Consider the following 26,263-nt stretch of genomic DNA (forward strand, 5'->3'; position numbering starts at 1 on the left):
TCCCCCTGTTACCCTACTCTATGCCCAGGAATACATCTTTTCTTTCAATATAGATTAGTTTACATTTTCTATATTTTCTATAAATGTAATCATACAGCATACATTCTTTTGTCTGATTGCTTCCATTTCAGCAGAACTATTTTAAGATTCTTCAGGGTTGGTGTGTGGCTCAATAGCTCATTATTTTGTATTATTTAGTAGTATGCTATAGCATGGCCATGCCACAGTGTACATATCTATTCACTGTTGATGGGATGTTTGGATTGCTTCCATTACTTGACTATTACAAATGAATGTGCTATTAACTTTCATATACAATTATCTGTATGTACATATGTTTTCAGTTCCCTTGGGAAAATACCTAGGAATGGACTAGTTGATCACATGATAGATTAATATTATAGGATGTTTGTGTTTCACGAAACTATGAAACTGTTTTCCAAAATGGCTGTAACATTTTACACCACCAACAGTATATGAGAATTCCATTTCCTTCACATTTTCAACACTGGGTCAGCCTTTTTTAATTTTAGACATTCCAATGAGTATGAAGGATATTTATTTTAGCTTCAAGTTGCATTTCTCTAATGACTAATGATGAACTTTTTTCTCATGTAGCTATTTGCCATCCATAGATCTTCTTTTGTGAAGTTTATGTTAAAATAGTCTGCACATATTTTAATGAGTAGAGCAAATAAAACCCAAAATAAGTAGAAGAAAATTAAGAATAAGGACTGGAGCAAGAATAATTGAAATAGAAAATAGAAAAATATTAGAGAAAATCAATGCCACAAAAAGTTGGCTCTTAGAGAAAATCAAGAAGATTGATAAACCTTAGCCAATCTGAATAAGATAAAACATGAGAAGACAAAATTTGCCAATATCAAGAATAAGGACAATGACATGTCTATAAATTCTGTAGACATAAAAAGAGTACTAGTTTTCTATACCTGCCATAACAAATTGCCATAAGCGTAGTGGCTTAAAATAAAACCTACATCTAATATCACAGTGTTCATATATCAGAAGTATAGTGGGCTCAGCTACATTTCTCACTAGAGCCTCATCAAGACAAAATCAAGGTGTTGGCAGGGCTGAATTCCTTTTTGGAGGCTCTAGGAGAGAATCTGTTTTTTTAATTCTTTCAAGTTGCCGGCATTCAATCCCTTACAGCCTTGAGACTGAGGCCCTGGAGCATCTGGGTGGTGCAGTGGTTTAAGTGTCCAACTTTGGCTCAGTTCATGATCTCACAGCTCTTGAGTTCAAGCCCTGCATCAGGCTCTGTGCTGACAGCTCAGAGCCTGGAGCCTGCTTCAGATTCTGTGTCTCCTTCTCTGTCTGCCCCTCCCCAACTTGTGCTGTCTCTCTATGTCTCTCAAAAAATAAATACATGCAAAAAAATTATAAAAAACTAAAAATTAAAAAAAAGACTGAGGTCCCAATTTCCTTGCTGTTGTCATCCAAGAGTTGTTCTTAGCTTCTAGAGGCCATTCAAACTTCCTGGCTCATGACCGCGCCCCCCCCCCCCAACTTCATCTATCATCAAAGCCAGCAATGGTAGGTAAAGTCCCTCTCAAACTTCAAAATGACTCTTCTGTCTTCACTCGTACTTTTAAGGGCCCATGTGATTACACTAGGCCCATCTACATAATCCATAAAATCTTCTGGACTGAAAGTGAGGAGATGGAGAAACATTTGTCATGCCAATGGATGTCAAAAGACAGCGAAAGTAACAATACCTATTTCAAACAAACTAGATTTTAAACCAAAGACTGTAACATGAGAGGAAGAAGGGCACTATAATAAAAGGAACTATCCAATAAGAAGGTCTAACAATTATAAATATTTGTGCCCCCAACTTTATAGAAAACAAATATATAAAACTAATAACAAACATAAAGGAACTTATTAAAAGTAATACAATAATAGTAAGGAATTTTAAAACCTTACCTACATAAATGGACAGATTATCTAGACAGAAAATCAACAAGGAAACAATGGCTATGAATGACACACTGGACCAGACAGACTTAACAGATATATCCAGGACATTTCATCCTAAAGCAGCAGGATACACATTTTTTTCAAGTGCACATGGGACATGGGACGTTCTCCAAAATATACCATATACTAGGTCACACATCAGGCCTCAATAAGTACAAAAATACTCATGTCATATCATGCATATTTTCTGACCACGATGCTGTGAAAGTTAAAGTCAACCACAAGAAAAAATTTGGAAAGACTACAAATACATGGAGGTTAAACAAAATGCTACTAACGAATGAATTGGTCAACAAGAAAATTAAAGAAGAAATAAAAATACACCTGGAAACAAATTAAAATGAAAACACTATGGTCCAAAACCACTTGGGATGCAGCAAAAGAGATCATAAGAGATAAGTATACAGCAATACAGGCCTGTATCAAGAATCGAGAAAAATCTCAAATAAACAACTTACATTATACCTAAAGGAACTAGAAAAACAACAACAAACAAAGCCTAAAGCCAGCAGAAGGCAAATAATAAAAATTAGAACAGAAATAAATGATATAGAAATGAAAAAGATAATAGAACAGATCAATGAAACCAGGAGCTGGTTCTCTGGAAAAAGTTAAGACAAATCCCTAGCAAGACTTATCAAAAGAAAAAAATAGAAAGGACCCAAATGAATAAAATCACAAATAGGAGAGGAGAAATAACAACCAACACCACAGAAATACAAATAACTATAAGAGAATATCATGAAAAAATATATGGCAACAAATTGGACAACCTGGAAGAAATGGATTAATTTCTAGAAACATGTGAACTATCAAAACTAAAACAAGAATAAATAGAAAACTTAAACAGACCAATAACCAGGAAATAAATTGAATCAGTAATCAAAAACCTCCCAACAAACAAATGTCCAGGACCAGATGGCTTCATAGGGATGTCCTATTCTACCAAACAGTTAAAGAAGACTTAATACCTATTATTCTCAAACTATTTCAAAAAAATATAAATGGAAGGAAATTTTCCACTCATTCTATGGGTCCATCATTACCCTGATTCCAAAACCAGATGAAGACTCCACTAAAAAAGAGAACTATGGGCCAATATCCCTGAGGAACATGGATGCGAAAATTCTCAACAAAATACTAGCAAACCAAATCCAACAGCACATTAAAAGAACCATTCGCTACAATCAAGTGGGATTTATTCCTGGGCTGCAAGAGTGATTCAACATTCACAAATCAATCAATGTGATACATCATATTAATAAAAGAAAGTATAAGAACCATATGATCCTCTCAACAGATGCAGAAAAAGCATTTAGCAAAGTACAACATCCATTCATAGTGAAAACCCTCAACAAAGTAGGGTTAGAGGGAACATCCCTCAACATAATAAAGGTCATATGTGAAAAATCCACAGCTAATATCTTCAATGGGGAAAAACTGAGAGCTTTACCTCTACAGTGAAGAAAATGACAGGGATGTCTACTCTCACATTTAACATAGTAGTGGAAGTCCTAGCCATAGCAATCAGAAAATAAAAAGAAATAAAAGGCATCCAAATTATCAAGGAAGAAGTCAAACTTTCACTATTTGTGGATATGATATTCTATACAGAAAACCCAAAAGACTCCACCAAAATATTTCTAGAACTGCTACGTGAATTCAGTAAAGTTGCAGTATACAAATCAATGTATAGAAATCTCTTCCATTTCTATACACCAATTATGAAAGCATCAGAAAGATAAATCAAGAATCAATCCCATTTACAACTGCACCAAAAACATAGATACCTAGGAATAAACTTAAATAAGAGGTGAAAGACCTGTACTCTGAAAAGTATAAAACACTGAAGAATGAAATTAAAGATGACACAAAGAAATTAAAAAATTTCATGCTCTTGGATTGGAAGAAAAAAATTTTTTTAATGCCTATACTACCTAAAGCAATCTACACATTTAATGCAATCCCTATCAAATACCACCAGCATTTTTTACAGAGCTAGAACAAACAATCCTAAAATTTGTATGAAATGCAAAAGATCCCAAATAGCTGAAGCAATCTTGAAAAAGAAAATCAAAGCTGGAGGTATCACAATTCTGGACACCAAGTTATATTACAAAGCTGTAGTGATCAAAACAGTATGGTACTGACACAAAAACAGGCACATAGATTGATAGAACAAAACAGAAAACCCAACTATAATTAGGGGTGAAAAACAGAAAATAACAAGCGTTGGAGAAGATGTGGAAAATCGAGACTCTCATACATTGTTGGTGGGAAAAAAATGATATAACTGCTGTGGAAAACAAATTAGTGGTTCCTCAAAAAGCTAAACATAGAACTACCATATGACCCAGCAATTCCACTCCCAGGCATATACCCAAAAGAACTGAAATTAGGAACTCAAACAGATACCTTTGTACCACTGTAATATTATTCACAACAGCAAAAAAGTACAAACAACCTAAGTATCTATCAACAGATGAATGGGTAAGCAAAATGTGGTATATATACAGAAAATGTAATATTATTCAGTCACAAAAAGAAATGAAGTTCTGATACATGCTATGACGTGGATGAATCATGAAAACATTATTCTCATTGAAATAAGCCAGACACAAAAGGACAAATATTGTATGATTCCACTTATATGCAATATCTACAAAAGGTAATTTACCTAAATTCGGAATTTACCTAAATTCATAGAGATGGAAGGTAGATCATAGGTTACCAGGGGCTGAGGATACAGGGGAAGAGAATGAGGAATTAGTGTTTAATTTAATTCTATTAGGGTGATGAAAGGTTTTAGAAATAATTGTGGTAATGGTTATACAACACAGTGAATGTAATTAATATCACTGAATTATGCACTTTAAAATGTATAAAGTGACAAATTTTATGTGATATATTTTAACACAATAAAAATAACAGAAGAAAGATACATTGGGAAATGCATTGTAATTTAGCATTCATGATGTAGACCAGAAGGTCTTATATAGGATGCAGAGGTATTGGAACCTCATTTGTAGACAGAGGGAAATCACTGAAGTTTTTGTAAGTGAAGGAGCTGGAGTGGCCTAATTTTTCCATGTGTATAGCTATCTTTGCCTGACTAGATTTCGTTACCTTTTTCTGAATTCTTCATAGCACCTACCACAGTTCTTTTTTTTAAGAATTTATTGGTTTTTAAAATTAAAAAATTTTTTTTAATTTTCCCAGTTTTGTAATTTGTTTCAGGAGGAGAATTTAGTGGTCTATCACTTACATATAACACCCAATGCACATCACAAGTGTCCTCCTTAATACCCAACACCCATTTAACCCATCCCACCACTACACCCTCTCCAGCTACCCTCAATGAGCACCTACCACAGTTCTAAAGACAATTATTGTTTACCTGTTCCATCATTTATGATGGCTGATTCTTTGATTGCTCTCTTAAAGATAAGATTTCTTTAAATTCCCAGTAAAAAAATTTTCATCAGTTGCACTTTCCCTGGATAACGTTTTTCTACAACCAGAAATGGCATAGCATTGCTTGCCCTGCCATATGGCAGTAAGAATATCTGAGTCAGTAAAAATACAAGTTATTGTTCCTGATCCTAAGAGAAACTTCAGTCAGGAAAGAAGATGGAAGCTCAACTAGGACTCTCTACATAGTTCTATTTTCACTTAACAATTTGTAGAGGCTTGAATTTTCCTCCAGCCCAAACTCCTGTCATAGCACTCATCAATCCAACTTCAGAACAGATTCTATATTCACAGAGCCTTGCTGTGTCATAAAAATTCCCTGAAATAACCTCTAATTGAATGAGGTCTCACCTTGTCCCAGCAAAGCCTCAATTTCTCCCTTAATTTTAATCATATTGTCTGCGGAGCCAGCAGCACTAATCAAACTGCCTGTTCACAAGCATATCTGCTTGGTAATGCCTGGTTACTTTACTGAGGAGTTAAAGTGGCACCTCCTAACAGGTTTCCCTGGGTCACTATTAGAAACATTCCATTCTGTTCTCACTCAGCACTGGCTCCTCAGTGATAGCCAGCAAGCGATAAGTGATGAAGTGGTGGGTTCTTTTATAATGTGCTGGAAGAAAAAGCCAGAGATGAGAACATCACAATTTCAGGCTTTACATTCTATTACAAATACTAACAATGTGACATTGAGACTCTTCTAAAAATTAAAAATTCAGTTGACTGAAGATGGATAAGACTAAAAAGCAAAATTACCTAAGCTCTATTTATCTTATGGAGCTTCTATCCAACACCTTCCATGAATAAGCATTAATCTCTCACCAAGTGCTTTACCATTCCTTGAAATGAAACCTCTGATGAGGGGCTCTGTACTTTCTCATTCAAATCCCCCAACAGAGCCAAGTTTCAAAGCAGAACAAAGAACAAATGGGACTTTTCCCTCCAATTCCTAAGGCCCTGGTCAGAAAGATTCAAAGGAAAGTAGAACAAGGTTTCCACCACTCATTAAGCAAGCGTCCTTGACATAGGCATGTGCTGATCACCTCACAGCAAACTAGCCTGTGGGAAAAACAAAAACTAAAACAAAAAGCTCAGGCTCCCAAAGATTAATGGGTTTTCTTCAGCCTGCTGGGGACAAAACCAGGATTCAATCCCCATTCCGTGAGAACTGCTTTCCATTCTACCTAGTTGGATTCATCTCATGTGCTCAGTCTTTAGATGGAATGCTTTCACTACTTATAAATAAGCCTTGTAATTCCACTTATTAAACCTCTCCCCAAAAGGTGGCTTGTTTCATGTACTCAGAAATGTAACTCAATTTTGTTCTATCTGAAACCTTGCAATCTTTTATAAAGAACATATTGTCCATACAGAAGTGCTGATTCCTAGGGCCACATGTATCCCAATGTTTACAGCAGCACTTTCAACAATAGCCCAATTATGGAAAGAGCCCAAATGTCCATCAACTGATGAATGGATAAAGAAGATGTGATTTATATATACAATGGAACACTACTTGGCAATGAGAAATAATGAAATCCTGACATTTGCAGTAATGTGGATGGAACTGGAGGGTGTTAAGTGAAATAAGTCAGTCAGAGAAAGACAGATATCATATGTTTTCACTTATATGTGGAACTTGAGAAACTTAACAGAAGACCATGGGGAAAGGGAAGGGGAAAAAATAGTTTCAAACAGAGAGGGATGCAAACCATACGAGACTCTTAAATACAAAGAACAAACTGAGGGTTGATGGGTGTGGGGAGGAATGGGTGATGGGCATTGAGGATGGCACTTGTTGGGATGAGCACTGGGTGTTGTATGTAAGCGATGAATTACAGGAATCTACCCCCCAAACCAAAAGCACACTGTATACACTGTATGTTAGCTAATTTGACAATAAATTTTATATGAAAGAAAGAAAGAAAGAAAGAAAGAAAGAAAGAAAGAAAGAAAGAAAGAGAAAGAAAGAAGAAAAGGAAAGAAAGAAAGAAAGAAAGATAAAGAATATAAAATAAAAAAACATATTGTCTATGTTCCTTGCTCTGAACATTTTCAGGAGCCTCTGATCAAAAGCAATACTGTTCTGATAAATCTATTACTTACAGTTAACATGAACTAACCTATATGTCTTAAGCCACACAGGATGCATCTCTAGAGAATATCTCAACAGTTATATGCCTCATAACCGCCCTTCAAACCAGGAAACCTCACAAAAGGACTCTGTGTACTGGATACAGTAAAAGCCACTCTGCCTGCCCTGCTTTGGTGAGGTATCTCATGTTTATTGGCCATGAACTACCTAAAATAGGCCACAAGAGATTTATCATAAAGAATTAAGGCCTTTTGGGTTCAAAGAAACACTGTGGTTGTCTGTGGAGTAGTTTTAGACCTACTACTGATCCTGTCCTGAGTCTCCAGGGTGAAAACCCAATGCCTTCTCCTGGGGAGCTCATAGTTAACAGTTGGGTGAGAAGGTGGGACAAGCAGCATGGGATGAGTTGGATTACAAAGTTATAGAAAGCTGAGTCACCAAGAGGTTAAGTTCTGTTAACTATGCATAGGGCAACTGCCTGGGACCAAAAGGAGAGGGTAGCTCACTACCTGAAACTAATATATAGCCTGCACAGGTTTCCTCTCATGAGAAAAGTTCTCTTCTTTCTAGCTTCCCTTCAAAATCAAGCAAAAGCAAGACCATTTTTCATCAACCTACATTTTCCTGAGCTGCTTAGCAATCAGCCTAAACTTTTTTTTCACATCACACTCAATTGTGTACCAGGCCTTGTTTCTAAGATCTCTGTCCATATTAAGTGATTCAGTCCTCACAACAATCTCAGGGGTTAGGGGTACTTAGGCACAGCAGGTAACCACAGGCATCAAGTATTGGAGCTATGTTTAAAGCCAGGATGATCTGGCTCCAGATCTGCCCTCTCCCTACTCAATCCAGGGAAGTGGCTGTAAACAACCCAAGGTTCTTTCTGTGGCTGTGAAATCAAAGCTCAGAGTGAAGCTAATGACTTCTTTTCAACACCTGAAAGCTTCCATGTGACTTCTAATCAGGCTTAGGAAATACCATGATTGCATCAAGTCAATAGTTTAAAAGAGCTGAAGTTGGGAAGAATAAAGGTGATTGAAATATAAGTGATTCTAGTTCTAAGCATTTTGATTCAAACAAAGTTTCCACCAATATTGACAGGTGAAAGTAGATCCAGGAAACCTTGCTGAGCTGCTCTTTCCTATCCATGGTCCACCGTCCCAACCAACTCTCTGCCCCAGAAGCTGACTTGTGTGGACCACATAAAAATTTTCTCATGTCCAGGATTCTAGCTGGCCTTTGCCAAAGGAGAGCCCCATAGGAGATAGCATTGGGGTGAGAGAGGATTCCACATATTCATTATTTTGGATCCCTCCCTACAGGGTCTTTCCACTAAAGGTCTCACAGCTGTTCTCAAGGTGGCCTTGTCATCACATCTTTCTAGTTACTAGGAATCTCCATCGTCTCTTCCTTTCTCTCTCTTTCTTCCCACATCCCCCATCTCTCTCTCTTTGTCTCTCTCTCTCTCTCTCTCTCTCTCTCTCTCTCTCTCTGTGCCTCTCTGTCTATCTCTCTCTCTGTTTGTCTCTCTTTTCCCCTCTCTCTCTGTGCCTGTCTCTCTGTCTCTATTTGTCTCTCTTTTCCTCTCTCTCTCTCTCTCTCTCACACACACACACACACACACACACACTAGCTCTAGGACACCACACTACCCTTTGTGGATCCTTCCACCTTGCCCACACCTTGGTAAATACCCGCATTACTAAATCCTCCAAATTAACAAGTTGGAGTAGACCATCTATTTTCTGGCAGGACCCTGACTGATACAGTGAATGCATCTATTAAACCATTTTATAAACATTTTAATTGAACTATAGCATACATGCAGAAAAAATACATTGATTTTAAATTAAAAATGTAGTTCAATTACAAAAGAAATACATGCATGTAACCTCCCAGGGCAAGAAACAGAACATTATCAATATTCCAAAGCCCATTTAGATTTCCTCTATTCCTACACTCTCCCTTTCACTCCCTGACTCCTAACACCATAGACTAGATTTGCCTGTTCCTGAATTTTTTATACATAGAATCATGTAGTATGTACTCTTTTCTATAAAACTTTTCTTTTGCTAAACATGTCTGTGAGTTTCAGCCATGTGGTTACAATTGCAGTAATATATTTATTTTTATTTCTTTTTTTAATGTTTATTTATTTTGATACAGAAAGACTGAGCACGTGCGAGTGAGCAGAGGAGGGGAAGAAAGAGGAGGACAGAGAAAATCCTAAGCAGGCTCCACATTATCAGCGCCTGATGCAAGGCTTGATCTCACCAACCTTGATAGCATGGCCTGAGCCAAAATCATGAGTTGGTTGCTTAGCTAACTGAGCTACTCAAGGCACCTCAGATTTATTTCTATTTTTAATAGTATTACCCTGTATGATTATCCCACAATTTATTTATCTATTCTAGGATTGACAGATATGTGAATTGCATCTAGCTTGAGGCTATTATAAATAATGGTGTTATGAGCGTTTTCATATGTTTTTTGGTGTGCATATGTACCCATTTCTGTCGGTAATATAACTAAGAACAAACTTTATGGGCAACAAACTTTAAAGAACAAACTTTAGTAGATGCTGCCAAACTCTTTGTACAAATTTACAATCTTATCAGCAATATATGACATTTCTTGTTGCTCTACATTCTCTCAACACTTGCTAATGTCAATCTTTAAAATTTTAGCCACTTATGTGTGTATATATAATGGTATCTTTTTGTGGTTTAAAATCATATTTTACTGATGACTTATGAGAAAAAGCACCTTTTCATATGCTTTTGGTAATTTCAATCATTTCAATATATCCTCTTGTCTGTTCAGGATTCTTGTCCATTTTTCTACTGAGTGTCCTGTCATTCTCTTACAAGTTTATAGGTATTCTTTATATATTCTACATATAATTTCCAAATGTAATGGAAAATATTTTTGCACATATTTTTTCACTCTATGATATCTTTCTCACTAATTTCTCAAAAGAAATGGAAGTTTATGTTTTTAAGGTAATAGAGGTTATCAACCTTTAGTACTTCCTATATTCTCTTTAAGAAGCTGAGCTGCGAGGGAGGAGCCAAGATGGTGGAACAGTATGGAAGTTTTTTGTGTGTCTTCAGTCCATGAAATACAGCAAGACCAACATTAGAGCATCCTTCACACTTAGAAAACTGATCTGAGGATTAACACAACAATCTGCACAACCTGAACCACAGAATTCAGCATGTACGTGGACTGGAGAGGTGAAATTGGGGAAAGAGAAGACGCGGAGGGCAGGAAGCCTCTTTTGCATGAGGAGAGAGGATGGAGACGGTGGGGGAGCAGGGAAAATGGGAAAAGTACCCCTCCCCAAAAGCAGCTGTAGAGAAAGTGGAAAATTGGAAACAGCCACAGGGACTGAACTAAAAAGGGAGAAAGGAGAAAGGAGAGGGTTTAAATTCCATTAAGACTGTAAACAGGGGAGCACAGACTCTGAAATTCTGCAGTTCGATACCTGGTGGTGTTCTGGTGGGAAGAGTGAATCCCCAGGACCAGAGTGGGGTCTAGGAGGTTCTTGGGCCACACAGGGAGAAGCGGTTCCACTGCTGGAAGGACATTTGGTGGAGGCTGTGAGGCCACCTGGGCCCAGCAAACCCAGAGAGAATGGCCCTGAGAGAATGGCCACATTTGCTGGTGCTGGAACAAGGTCGTTAAGGGTGAAGCCTGGTGCCAGATGTGTCTTGTGATTTTACATAATCCCTGAGGCGTTGCTGCTACACTGACTCATGAACTTTTTCTGGGCAGGGCTGGCACCTGGCTGCAGTCTCTGGGCATCAGCAGCAACATGGTCCTGCAAGAGTTCCTGGTGTGGCCAGCACCCACCAATTGCTTGGTGAGACCCTTCACAAAGGGAAAGAGCGGGTAGAAGCCACAGTCCCTCAGAAGTGGGGGGCTGGGGAAGGTAGCCACATCTGAGACAAAACTTGGGAGGAAGGTGCTTCCTGGGGCTTGGTCATGGACAGTGTGGAAGTGGGGAGTGGGCAGAAGCCTAAGATGAATGACAGGTGCATGATTACTGACCGGGGAGAACAGAGTTCCAATACTAGAGACTGGGAAGCTGGGTGACACCATTTTCACCATGCCTGCACATGTGCATACAAACCTACCAGCGCCACAACAATCCACCCCAGTAGGCTAACAGCACCATCTAGTGGAGAATGGAGCTATTACACTAAGCCCCACCCAAATGGGTCAACCTCACTTTTCAGGAACACAAGCCTTACTGCCTGCTTAGTTTATGGACTATAAAGCTCTTCATAGTTTGACTTCTAGGGGAAAACAAAGTAATTTCAGTTGTATTTCAGTCTTTAGCCAGTCCAACTATGCAATTTTCTTTCTTTCCTTTTTTTCCTTTCTCTTTTTCATTTCTTTTCTTTTTCTTCAAAACAGAAAGAGAAAAAATTCATTTTTATTTTCAATTTTTTTAATATATTTTTAATTTTTTTCTACTAAATTTTTTACTGTTGTGTAAATTTTTTCAAATTCTATTTTAGTTCCATCACTTCATTTTAGTCTACTTCAGTCTATTCATTTTGCAAATTTTCAAATTATTTCCTTTTTTTAATTTTTCCCCTTTTTTCTCTAATCGATCAAACCACTTTCAAAACCCAGACCAAAGCACACCTAGGATATAGCATTATTTATTTGATTTTTTTGTGTGTGTTTTTGTTTTTAATTTTTTAATTTTAATATTTTTTCAATTTTAACTTTTTTATTTTAACTTTTTCTACCTCGTTAATTCTTTTTCTCCCTTAAAATGATGAAAAGAAGGAATTCACCCCAAGAGAAATATTAGGAAGAAATGACAGCCAGGGAAGTAACCAACACAGACACAAGCAAAATGTCTGAACCAGAATTTAGAATCACTATAATAAGAATAATAGCTGGAGTCTAAAATAGATTAGAATCGCTTTCTGTGGACATAAAAGAGGTAAAAACTAGTCAGGATGAAATAAAAAATGCTATAACTGAGCTGCAATCTCGAATGGGTGCCGCGGCGGCAAGGATGGATGAAGCAGAACAGAGAGTCAGTGATATAGAAGACAAATATATGGAGAATAATGAAGCAGAAAAAAAAGAGGGAGATTAAGACAAAAGAGCGTGATTTAAGAATTAGAGAAATGAGTAACTCCTTAAAAAGGAACATTAGAATCATAGGGGTCCCAGAAGAGGTAGAGAGAGAAATAGGGGTAGAAGGGTTATGTGAGCAAATCATAGCAGAAAACTTTCCTAACCTGGGGAAAGATACAGACATCAAAATCCAGGAAGTACAGAGGAACCCCATTAGATTCAAAAAAAATTGACCATAACAAGGCACATCATACTCAAATTCACAAAATACTCAGGCAAGGAGAGAATCATAAAAGCAGCAAGGGAAAAAAAGTCCCTAACCTACAAAGGGACACAAATCAGGTTTGCAACAGACCTATCCACAGAAACTTGGCAGGCAAGAAAGGAGTGGCAGGATATATTCATGTGCTGAATCAGAAAAATATGCAGCCAAGAATCTTTATCCAGCAAGGCTGTCGTTCAAAATAGAAGGATATAAAAAGTTTCCCAGACAAACAAAAATTAAAGGATTTGGGGACCACTAAACCAACCCTGCAAGAAATTTTAAGGGGGACTCTCTGAGGGAAGAAAGATGAAAAAACTACATACGTACATACATACACACATACATAAATAAATACCAAAAGCAACAAAACTTAGAAAGGACCAGAGAACACCATTAGAAACTCCAACTGTACAAGCAACATAATGGCAATAAATTAGTATCTTCCAGTACTCACTCTAAACATCAATAGACTCAATGTTCCAATCAAAAGACATAAGGTAACAGAATGGATAAGAAAACAAGATCCATCTATATGCTGTTTACAAGAGACCCACTTTAGACCTAGAGACACCTTCAGATTGAAAGTACAGGGATGGAGAACCATCTATCATGCTAATGGTCAACCAAAGAAAGCCGGAGTAGCCAAACTTATATCAGAAAGACTAGACTTTAAAATAAAGACTGTATCAAGAGATGCAGAAGGGCATTATATCATAATCAAGGGGTCTATCCACCAAGAAGACCTAATAATTATAAACATTTATGTGCCAAATGTGGGAATACCCAAGTATATAAATCAATTAATCACAAACAAAAAGAAACTCATTGATAGTAATACCATAATACTAGGAGACTTCAACACCCCACTCACAGGAATGGACAGATCATCTAATCAAAAAATCAACAAGGAAACAATGGCTTTCAATGACACACTGGACCAGATGGACTTAAGATATATTCAGAACATTTCATCCTAAAGCAGCATAATATACATTCTTCTCCAGTGCACATGGAACATTCCCTAGAGTAGACCACATACTGGGACACAAATCAGCCCTCAGCAAGTACAAAAAGATCGAAATCATACCGTGCATATATGTTCAGACCACAACGCTATGAAACTTGAAACCAACCACAAGAAAAAATTTGGAAAGGTAACAAATACTTGGAGACTGAAGAACATCCTACTAAAGAATAAATGGACCAACCAAGAAGTTAAACAGGAAACTACAAGATTATGGAAGCCAGTGAAAATGATATACCACAACCCAAAACTTCTGGGATACAGCAAAGGTGGTCATAAAAGGGAAGTATATAGCAATCCAGGCCTTCCTAAAGAAGGAAGAAAAATCTCAGGTACACAACCTAACCTTACATCTTAAAGAGCTGCTGGAAAAAGAAAAGCAAATAAAACCCCAAACCAGCAGAAGACAGGAAATAATAAAGATTAGAGCAGAAATTAATGCTATCAAAACCAAACAAACAAACAAACAAACAAAAAACCAGTAGAACAGATCAATGAAACCAGAAGCTGGTTCTATGAAAGAATTAACAAAATTGATAAACCACTAGCCAGTTTTACCAAAAAGAAAAAGGAAAGGACCCAAATAAATAAAATCAAGAATGAAGGAAGAGAGATTACAACCAACACAGCAGAAATAAAAACAATAATAAGAAAATATTATGAACAACTATATGCCAATAAAATGGGCAATCTGGAAGAAATGGACAATTTCCTAGAAATATACACACTACCAAAACTGAAACAGAAGAAAAAGAGAATTTCAACAGACCCATAACCAATAAAGGAATCGAATTAGTAATCAAAAATCTCCCAAAAAACAAGAGTCCAGGGCCAGATGGCTTTCCAGGGGAATTCTACTAAACATTTAAGGAAGAGTTAACACCTATTCTCCTGAAGTTGTTCCAAAAAATAGAAATGAAGCCAGCTTAACTTGATTCCAAAACCAAACAGAGACCCCACTAAAAAAGAGAACTACAGACCAATTTCCATGATGAACATGGATGCAAAAATCCTCCACAAGATATTAGCCAACCGGATCAAACAATACCTTAAAAAAATTATTCACCACAACCAAGTGGGATCTATACCTGGGATGCAGGGCTGGTTCAATATACACAAAACAATCAATGTGTTTCATCACATCTATAAAAGAAAGGACATGAACCACATGACCCTCTCAATAATTGCAGAGAAAGCATTTGAGAAACTACAGCATCCTTTCTTGATAAAAACCCTCAAGAAGGTAGGGATAGAAGGATCATACTCAAGATCATAAAAGCCATATATGAATGACCCAACGCTAATATCCTCAATGGGAAAAAACTGAGAGTTTTCCCCCTAAGGTCAGGAACAAGACAGGGGTGTCTACTCTCGCCACTATTATTCAACATAGTATTGGAAGTCTTAGCCTCTGCAATTAGAAAACACAAAGAAATAAAAGGCATTCAAATTTTCCAGGAGGAAGTCAAACTTTCACTCTTCACAGATGACATGATACTCTAAATGGAAAACCCAAAAGATTCCACCAAGGTAGTGTGAGAACTGATTCATGAATTCATCAAAGTTGCAGGATATAAAATCAATGCATAGAAATCGGTTGCATTCCTATACACCAACAATGAAGTGACATAAAGAGAAATCAAGGAATCGATCCCATTTACAATTGCACCAAAAGCCATAAAATACCTAGGAATAAATCTAACCAAAGGGGTGAAAAATCTATACACTGAAAACTACAGAAAACTCCTGAAGGAGATTGAAGAGGAAACAAAAAATGGGAAAATATTCCATGCTCCTGGATTGACAACAAATGCTGTTAAAATGTTGATACTACCCAAAGCAATCTGCATATTCAATGCAATCCCTATAAAATAACACCAGCATTCTTCACAGAGCTAGAACAAATAATCCTAAAATTTGTATGGAACCAGAAAAGACCCTGAACTTGAAAAATAAAACCAAAGCAGGGGGCATCAAAATCCCACACTTCAAGCTGTAATCATCAAGACAGTATGGTACTGGCACAAGAACAGACATTCAGATCAATGGAACAGAATAGAGAACCCAGTAATGGACCCACAAACATATGGCGAACTAATCTTTGACAAAGCAGGAAAAAATATCCCATAGAATAAAGACAGTCTCTTCTGCAAGTGGTGCTGGGAAAACTTGACAGCGACATGCAGAAGACTGAACCTGGACAATTTCTTACACCATCCACAAAAATAAACTCAAAATGGATGAAAGACCTAAATGTAAGACAGAAAGCCATCAAAATTCTCGAGGAGAAAACAGGCAAAATCTCTTTGATCTTGGCCGCAGCAACTTCTTACTCAACAAGTCTCTGGAGGCAAGGGAAACAAAAGCAAAAATGAACTATTGGGACCTCATCAAAATAAAATGCTTCTGCACAGCAAAGGAAACAATCAACAAAACTAAAAGACTACCAATGGAATTGGAAAAGATATTTGTAAATGACATATGAGATAAAGGGTTAGTATCCAAAATCTATAAAGATCTTATCACACTCAACATCCAAAAAACAAAGAATCCAGTGAAGAAATGGGAAAAAGACATGAATAGACATTTCTCCAAAGAAAACATCCTGATGGCCAACCAACACATGAAAAATGCTTAACATCACTCATCATCAGGCAAATACAAATCAAAACCACAATGAGACACCACCTTACACCTGTCAGAATGGCTAACACTAATAACTCAGGAAACAATAGATGTTGGCGAGGGTACAGAGAAAGAGGATCTCTTTTGCGCTGCTGGTGGGAATGCAAACTGGTGCAGCCACTCTGGAAAACAGTATGGAGTTTCCTCAAAAAATTAAAAATAGAACTACCCTATGACTCAGCAATTGCACTACTAGGTATTTTTCCAAGGGATACAGGTATGCTGTTTCGAGGGACACATGCACCCCCATGTTTATAGCAGCACTATCAACAATAGCCAAAGTATGGAAAGAGCCCAAATGTCCATCGATGGATGAAAGGATAAAGAAAATGTAGCATATTTATACAATGGAGTATTACTCGGCAATCAAAAAGAATGAAATCTTGCCATTTGCAACTATGTGGTTGGAACTAGAGGGTATTAGGCTAAGCAAAATTAGTCAGAGAAGGGGCGCCTGGGTGGCTCAGCCAGTTAAGCGTCCAACTTCAGCTCAGGTCATGATCTCACAGTTCGTGGGTTCAAGCGCCACATCAGGCTCTGTGCTGACAGCTCGGAGCCTGAAGGCTGCTTCGGATTCTGTGTCTCCCTCTCTCTCTGCCCCTCCCCTGCTTGTACTCTGTTTCTCTTCTCTCTCTCAAAAATAAAAACATCAAAGAATTTTTTTAAAATTTAGTCCGAGAAAGACAAATATCATATGACTTCACTCATATGAGGACTTTAAGAGACAAAACAGATGAACATAAGGGAAGGAAAGCAAAAATAATATAAAATCAAGGAGGGGGACAAAACATAAGAGACTCTTATATATGGAGAACAAACAGAGGGTTACTGGAGGGGTTGTGGGAGAGGAGATGGGCTAAATGGGTAAGGGGCATTAAGGAATCCACTCCTGAAATCATTGTTGCACTATATGATAACTAACTTGAATGTAAATTTTAAAAAATAAATTAAAAATAAAGAAACAAATAAGTAAATAAAATAAAAACCAACTTCCCCATAATCACAATGAAAACCAGCATCCTAGCAGCCACTGAAGAGAAAGAATAGGATTTGAGTTTCCCAAAAGCCACATCCCAGAGAACTGTCACTATTTGACCTGTCTAGAAGTTCCTTGAAAACTCCCACTCCTTTAAGGTAGGACCTGAAAGATCACTTTCAGGACTACATGACCTAGAAGCACACTCACTGGTTACAGTTTTTTCCCCCCAGGGTTAGGTTAAACATAATCAGTGGCAACTATTTAACATATCAGCTGTTTGTGGCAGCAATAACAATTGGGGCTTTGAAGCTGACCAAAAAATCTTAAAAGAAAAGCTGGAGTATAAGATTCCCGTAAGAGATTTTGAAAAGCTCTCATATGTTCCTGGGAATCTAGCTGCATTCATAGGATTGTGTATGTGCCCAAGAAAGACATGAGAAGAACCTAATCTCTCACTTCTGGGTGGCCCTAAGGCCTCATAGAAGCAGGAAGTGAAGGCATTGGAAAAGTTTTAAATTGCATGTTGGAACATTGAAGCCATGCCCAAACACACAGAGCCTCTTGGCAAATGCAGAGGAATGATTGGTTTAAAGTATATAAGGAAGTCTCTATCCAATCATTACCTTCCTACTACCAGGCACAGACTTCAGTGGTCACACATGACAAAAAATACAGACTTTACAGAAGTAGTTCAGGAAATTTACTAAACAAACAGCAACAACAACAAATGCTGAGAAGGGAAAATCTGATATCCAGAGCTGCCATATTATGTTATTTGAAATGTCCACTTTTCAACAACTACAAAGGAAACAGAAAAGAAAGTTAACAACACACACAAAGAAACAAGATAATATGGCTTATACACAGGGGAAAAGAGGTAGTCAATAGAAACTGTCCTTGAGGGGTGTCTGGGTGGCTCAATTGGTTAAGTATCCAACTTGGGTTCAGGTCATGATCTCATAGTTCGTGAGTTCAAGCACTGCATCAGTCTCTGTGCTGATAGCTCAGAACCTGGATCATGCTTCAGATTCTGTGTCTCCCTCTCTCTTTGCCCCTCCCCTGTCTCTCTGCCCCTCAAGCTCTGTCTCTCTTTCAAAAATAAACATTTAAAAAATTTTAATTAAAAAAAGAAATTATCCTTGAGATGAAATACAAATCAAAACCACAATGAGATACCATCTCACACCTGTCAGAATGGCTAACACTAACAACTCAGGAAACAACAGACATTGGTGAGGATGTGAAGAAAGAGAAACCCTTTTGCACTGCTGGTGGAAATGCAAACTGGTGCAGCACCTCTGGAAAACAGTATGGAGGTTCCTCAAAAAAATTAAAAATAGAACTACCCTACAACCCAGCAATTGTACTGCTAGCTACTTATCCAAAGGATACAAAAAATGCTGATTCGAAGGGGCACATGCACCCCAATGTTTATAGCAGCACTATAGACAATAGTCAAAGTATGGAAAGAGCCCAAATGTCCATCGTCTGATGAATGGATAAAAAAGATGCGACACACACACACACACACACACACACACACACACACACACTAAAATATTACTCAGCGATCAAAAAGAATGAAATCTTGCCATTTGCAACAATGTGGATGAAACTAGAGTGTAGTATACTAAGCAAAATAAAAAATAAGTCAGTAAGAGAAAGATAAATATTATATTATTTCACTCATATGTGGAATTTAGGAAACAAAAGAGATGAACACAGGGAAAGGGAAGCAAAAGTAAGATAAAAATAGTAAGGGAGACAAACCATAAGAGACTCTTAAATACAGAGAACAAATTGAGGGTTGGGGGTGGGGTGTTGGGTCAGGGGATGGACTAAATAGGTGATGAGCATTAAGAAGGGCACTTGATGGGATGAGCACTGGGTGTTATTCCTGAAGTCATTTTTACACTATATGTTAACTAACTTAGATTTAAATTAAGAAAGAAAGAAGGAAAGAAAGAAAGAAGGAAAGTGTCTTTGAGAGAGCCCAGACATTGGACTTACCTGACAAAGCCTTTAAATCAGTTATTTAAAATATGTTCAATGAACTAAAGTATGAGAACATCATCTCACCAAATAAATAATTTTTAAAAGAAAGAGATACACAAAGAAGAAATAATAAAAATCTTATATTTTAAAAGTACAATAACTAAAATCTTTAAATGTATTACAGGGACTTAACAGCATTTTTGAGCTGAAAGAAGAATGAACAAACTTCAAAATAGGTCATTTGAGATTATCTGGTCTCAGTAACAGAAAGAAAAAAAGAAAAAAGAAAAATGAAAAAATAAATAAATAGAGCCTCGGAAATCTGCAGGATACCATAAAGTGTACCAACATACACATAAAGGGGGTCCCCAAGGAGAAGAAAATGGGAAGGAAGAAAAAGAGTATTTGAAAAATACAGGAGAAAAATGTCCCAAATGTAATGAAAACATCTAAAAAGTTCAACGAAATGGTATAGAATAAATTCAAAGAAATCCACACCTAGACCTATCAAAATCAAATAAAGCTGGAGTGGCTATTAGTACCACTAAAAACAGATTTTAACACAAAAAACTGTTATAATGATTAAAAGGTCATTTTTTCCCAAGGAGACCTAACAATTATAAATATATATGCACCTAACAAGAGAGGCACAAATACATGAAGTGAAACTGACAGAATTGAAAGGAACACTAGACAATTCACCAAGAATAGTTTGAGAGTTTATTACCCCCTTTTCCATAATGGATAAGCCAGAGAGAAGATCAACAAAGAAACAGAAGACTTGAACAACACTGTGAAACAACTAGACCTAATAGACATCTACAGAATGCTCCACTGAACAACAGAATACACATTTTTCTTAGATGATTATGGAAAACTCCTTAGAGTAGACCACATATTAGTCCATAAAACAAGTCTAAATAAATGTAAAAGGATTTTACATGTAAAGTAATAAATGCAAAAGGAAATCATGCTAAGTATGGTCTCTGACCACAATTAAAACTCAATAACTAAAAAAAATTGGGGAAATAACACATATATGTGGAAATTGAACAAGACAATCTTTATTTTTTTATTGGAAAGGAATATGAGCAGTATTCAGGAAGCAAGTGACCTGGGGAGAAAGTGGACTCTTGTACAAAAGCTAACTCAGATTTCTGCCTGGCCCAGAGATTTTTTTTTTCTTTTTGTTTTTCTAAGTTTTTATTATTACTTTTTAGAGAGAGAGGGAAATAACTGAGGAGATGCACGGGGGGGGGGGGGGGGGAGAGAGAATCTTAAGCAGGCTCCACACCCAGTGCAGAGCCTGACACAGGGCTCAATCCCATGACCCTGGGATCATGACCTGAGCCAAAATCAAGAGTCAGATGCTCAACAAATTGAGCCACCTAGGCACCCATAAGTTTTTATTTTAATTCCAGTTAGTTAACATAAAGTGTTATATTAGTTTCAGGTGTGCAATATAGTAATTCAACACTTCTATACATCATTCCATCACCCTGTGCTCATCACTACAAACTCACTCCTTAATCTCCATCACCCATTTAGCCCATCCCCACCCACTTCCCCTCCATTAACCATCAGTTTGTTCTATATAATTAAGAGTCTGTTCCTTGATTTACCTCTCTCTCTCTCTCTCTCTCTCTCTCTCTCTCTCTCTCTCCCATTTGTTTGTTTTCTTTCTTAAATTCAATTTATGAGTTAAATCATATAATTGTCTTTCTCTGACTTATTTCACTTAGCACTATACTCTCTACCTACAGCCAATGTTGTTGCAAAAGGAAAGATTTCATTCTGTTTTATGGCTGAATGATATACCATTGTATGTATCTGTGTGGGGGGAGGGAGTGTGGGTGTGCACGTGCACATGTGTATCATATGCCACTTCTTTATACATTCATCAATCAATGGACACTGGGCTGCTTCCATATCCTGCCTACTGTATATAATGCTGCTTATAAACATGGAGGTGAATGTATCCCTATGAATTAGTGTTCTTGTATTCTTTGGATAAATATTCAGTAGTTCAATTTCTGGATTATACGGTAGTTCTATTTTTAACTTCCTGAGGAAACTCCATACTGATTTCCAGAGTAGCTGTACCACTTTGCATTCCCACCAAGAGTGCAAGAAGGTTCCTTTTTCCCCATGTCCTCACCAACACCTGTTGTTTCTTGTGATTTTTATTTTAGCCATTCTGACATGTGTGAGGTGATATATCATTGTGGTTTTGATTTGCATTTCCCTGATGATTAGTGATAATGCACATCTTTTCATGTGTCTGTTGGCCATCTGTATGTCTTCTTTGGATAAGTGCCTGTTCATGTCCTCTGCCCATTTTTTAACTGGATTATTTGTTTTTGGCATATTGAATTTTATAAGTTCTTCACATGCATTGGATACTAATCCTTTATGAAGTATGTCATTTGCAAATATCTTCTCCAATTCCATAGGTTGCTTTTTAGATTTGTTGATTGTTTCCTTTGATATGCAGAGGCTTTTTATTTTGAGATAACCTGAATACTTTACTATTCCTTTTGTTTCCCTTGCCTCAGGAGACATATCTAATAAGAAGTTGCTAAAACTAATGTCAAAGAAGTTACTGTCTGTGTTCTTTTCTAGGATTTTTATGGTTTCTGGTCTCACATTTAGGTCTTTAATCCATTGTGAATTTATTTTTGTGTATGGTGTATTAAAGTGGTACAGTTTCATTTTTTTGCATGTTGCTATCCAGTTTTCCCAACATCATTTGTTGAATAGATTGTCTTTCTCCCATTGGATATTCTTCTGTGCCTTCTCAAAGATTAATTAGCCATATAACTGTGGCTTTATTTCTAAGTTCTTTGCTATGTTCTATTGATCTATGCTCTATTTTTGTGCCAGTACCATAGTGTTTTAATCAGTACAGCTATACAATATAACTTTAAGTCTAGATCTGTGATATCTCCAGCTTTGCTTTTCTTTTTCAAGATTGCTTTGGCTATCGTAGGTCTTTTGTGATTCCTCACAAATTTTAGGATTCTTTGTTGTAGCTCTGTAAAAAATGCTGGTGGTATTTTGATATGGATTGCATTAAATCTATATATTTCTTTGGGTAGTATAGAAATTGTAACAACATTTGTTCTTCCAATCCATGTGCACACAACATCTTTCTGTTCCTTTCATCAGTGTTTTATACTTTTCAGAGTACAGGTCTTTCACCTCTTTGGTCAGGTTTATTCCTAGTTATCTTATTTTTGGTGCAATTGTAAATGGGATAATTTTCTTAATTTCTCTTTCTGTTGTTTAAATATTAGCATATGTAAATACAATAGACTTCTGTATATTGATTTTGTATCCTGCGACTTTACTGAATTTGTCAGGTCTAGCATTTTTTGGTGGAGTCTTTTGGGTTTTCTATAAACAGTATGATGTCATCTGCACATAGTGAAAGTTTTACTTTTCCTTATTGATTTGCATACCTTTTATTTCTTTCTGTTGTCTGATTGCTGTAGTCAGGACTTGTAATACTATGTTGAGTAAAAGTGGTGAGAATAGACAACTTTTCTTGTTCCTGATCACAGAGGAGAAGATCTCAGTTTTTCCCCATGAAGGACTATGCTAACTGTGGATGTTTCATATATGGCCTTTATTATGTTGAGGTATGTTCCTTCTAACCCTACTTTGTTGAGGGTTTTTATAATCAATGGATGTTGTACTTTGTCAAATGCCTTCTCTGTGTCTATTGAAATTATCATATGGGTCCTTTCCTTTCTCGTATCGAGGTGATGTATCACAATGATTGATTTGCGAATATTCAACCACACTTGCAACTCAGGAATAAATTCCACTTGATCATGGTGAATGATTTTTTTAAATATATTATTAAATTTGATTTGCTAGAATTTTGCTGAGAGTTTTTTTGCATCTATGTTCATCAGGGATATTGGCATGTATTTCTCATTTTTAGTGGTGTCTTTATCTAGTTTTGGTACCAGGTTAATGCTGGCCTCATAGAAAGAATTTGAAATTTTTCCTTCCTTTTCTATTTTCTGGAATAGTTTAAGAAGAATAAGTATTAACTTCTTTAAATGTGTGGTAGAACTCACATGTAAAACCATCTGGCCCTGGACTTTCATTTATTAGGAGTTTTTGATTACTGACTCAATTTCCTTGCTGGTTATTGGTCTGTTCAAATTTTCTATTTCTTCCTGTTTCAGCTGTGGTAGTTTATATGTTTTAGGAATTTATACATTTCTTCAAGGCTAATTTGTTGACATATTGCTTTTCATAATATTCTCTTATGATTGTATTTCTGTGGTGTTGATAGTTTTTCTCTCTCATTTGTGATCTTATTTATTTGAGTCCTTTCTATTTTTTTTTCTTGGTAAGTCTGGCTAGAGGTTTATCATTTTATTTGATATTTTTGAAGAACCAGATCCTGGTTGTATTGATCTGTTCTATTGTCTTTTTACTTTCTATATCATTTATTTCTGCTCTAATCTAATTTCCTTCTATCTACTGAATTTAGGTTTTGTTTGTTGTTCTTCTTCTGGCTCTCTTAGGTGCAAGGTTAGATTGTTTGATATTTTTCTTACTTATTGGTGTATACCAGTATTGCTGTAAATTTCCCTCTTAGAACCACTTTTGCTGTATCCCAGAGGTTTTGGACTGTTCTGTTTTCATTTTCATTTGTTTCCATGTACTTTTTTTTCTTTGATTTACTGGTTCACTCATTAATTCTTTAGTAGTATGGTATTTAACCTCCAGGTATTTGTGGTTTTTCCAGATAATTTTCTTGTGGTTGACTTCAAGTTTCATAGTGTTGTGGTCAGAAAAGATGCATGGTATTGTGAATTTGTTAAGGTTTGTTTCTTGGGCTAATATGTGATATATTCTGGAGAATGTTTCATGTGCACTTGAAAATAATATATACTCTACTTTTTTAGGATGGAATGTTCTGAAAATATCTGTTAAATCCATCTACTCCAGTGTGTCATTCAAAGCCATTGTTTTCTGGTTAATTTTCTGCTTGGATGATCTGTCCATTGATATAAGTAGGGTGTTAGGTCCTTACTATTATTGTATTACTATCAGTAAGTTCCTTTATATTTGTTATTGTTTCTGTATATTTGGGTACTCCCAAGTTGGAGGCATAAATATTTAAAATTGTTATATCTTCTTGGATTTTACCTTTTATTATTATATAGTGTCCTCCTTTGTCTCTGTTACAGCTTTTGTTTTAAAATCTACTCTGTCTGATATTAATATTGCTACTCTGGCTTTCTTTTCACATCCATTTGCATGATAAATGTTTCTCTATCCTCTCACTTTCAAGCTGTGGGTGTCTTTGGGCCTAAAATGGTCTCTTGTAGGCAGCATATAGATGGATCTTGTTGGTCTTTTTCATCCATTTTGTCACCCTGTGTCTTTTGATTGGAACATTTAGTCCATTTACATTCAAAGTAATTATTGATAGATACATACTTAGTGCCATTTTATTACTTGTTTTGTGATTGTATCTGAAGAGTCTCTCTGTTCCTTTCTTGTCTTTCTTTTTTTCATGGTTTGCTGATTTTCTTTAGTGATATATTGGATTTCTTTCTCCTTATTCTTCCATATTTATTAGTGACTTTTGATTTGTGCTTACCATTAGGTTTGTATGTAACATTTTCTGCAAATAACAATCTATATTGTGTTGATGGTCATTTAAGTTTGAACCAAATCCTTTCCCCTCTCTTCACATTTTAGGTATATTTTATTATATTCTATATTCTTTTCTATAAGTTCCTTGACTTATTTTTTACAGAAATATTCATGTGTACTGCTTTTGTGTTTCCTACCACCTCAATACTATCTCTTATGGTCTCTCCTTTCCACACAAAGTGTCCCCTTTAAATATTTCTTGCAGAACTGGTTTAGTGGTCATGAACTCCTTTGGTGTTTTTTTTTTGTTTTTTTTTTTTTTTTTGTCTCAGAAACTCCTTATCTTTCCTTCTATTCTGAATGATAGCCTTGCTGAATAGAGTATTACTGGCTGTAAATTTTTCCCATTCAACGCTTTGAATATATCATTCCACTTCCTTCTGGCTTGCAATGTTTCTGTTGAAAAAATCTCCTGCTAGTATTATCAGTTTTCACCTGTATGTTAATGACTTCTTTTGTCCTGCTGCTTTTGAGATTTTTTTCTTTGTCATTATATTTTGCCAATTTAATTACAATATGTCTTGGTGTGGATCTGCTTTTTAAAATTTTGTTGGGGGTTCTCTTTGCCTCCTGCATCTGGGTATCTGTTTCCTTCCCCCAATGGGGGGGGGGTGTCAACTATTATTTCTTCAAATACATTTTCTGCCCCATTTTCTGTCTCCTCTTCTTCTGGGACTCCTATAATACAAATGTCATTACATTTGAGGGAGTCACTTAATTCTCCTTCTATTCTCCTTTTGCATAATTCTTATCTCTCTCTTCTGTTCCACTGACTTCTTTCCATTACTGTAGTCTTCTTGGTCATTAAATCATTCCTCTGCTTCTTCCAGCTGGCCATTCCATTCCATCAAGTGTGTTTCTCATTTTGTTTATTATGCCATTTCTCTCTGCTATGTTATTCCTTATCTCTGTGTTAAGGGTCTCACTGATGTCTTCCATTTTTTTCTCACACCCAAG

General features: G+C 36.5%; 1 protein-coding gene across 2 annotated transcripts in view; it reads right to left on the reverse strand.

Annotated features, from left to right (window-relative positions):
• The window catches only part of OCA2 (OCA2 melanosomal transmembrane protein), a 495,166-nt gene that overhangs the window by 235,515 nt on the left and 233,388 nt on the right, over positions 1–26,263 (reverse strand). The window lies entirely within an intron of this gene.

Source organism: Felis catus, chromosome B3, assembly GCF_018350175.1.
Source record: "Felis catus isolate Fca126 chromosome B3, F.catus_Fca126_mat1.0, whole genome shotgun sequence".
Classification (NCBI taxonomy): domain Eukaryota; kingdom Metazoa; phylum Chordata; class Mammalia; order Carnivora; family Felidae; genus Felis; species Felis catus.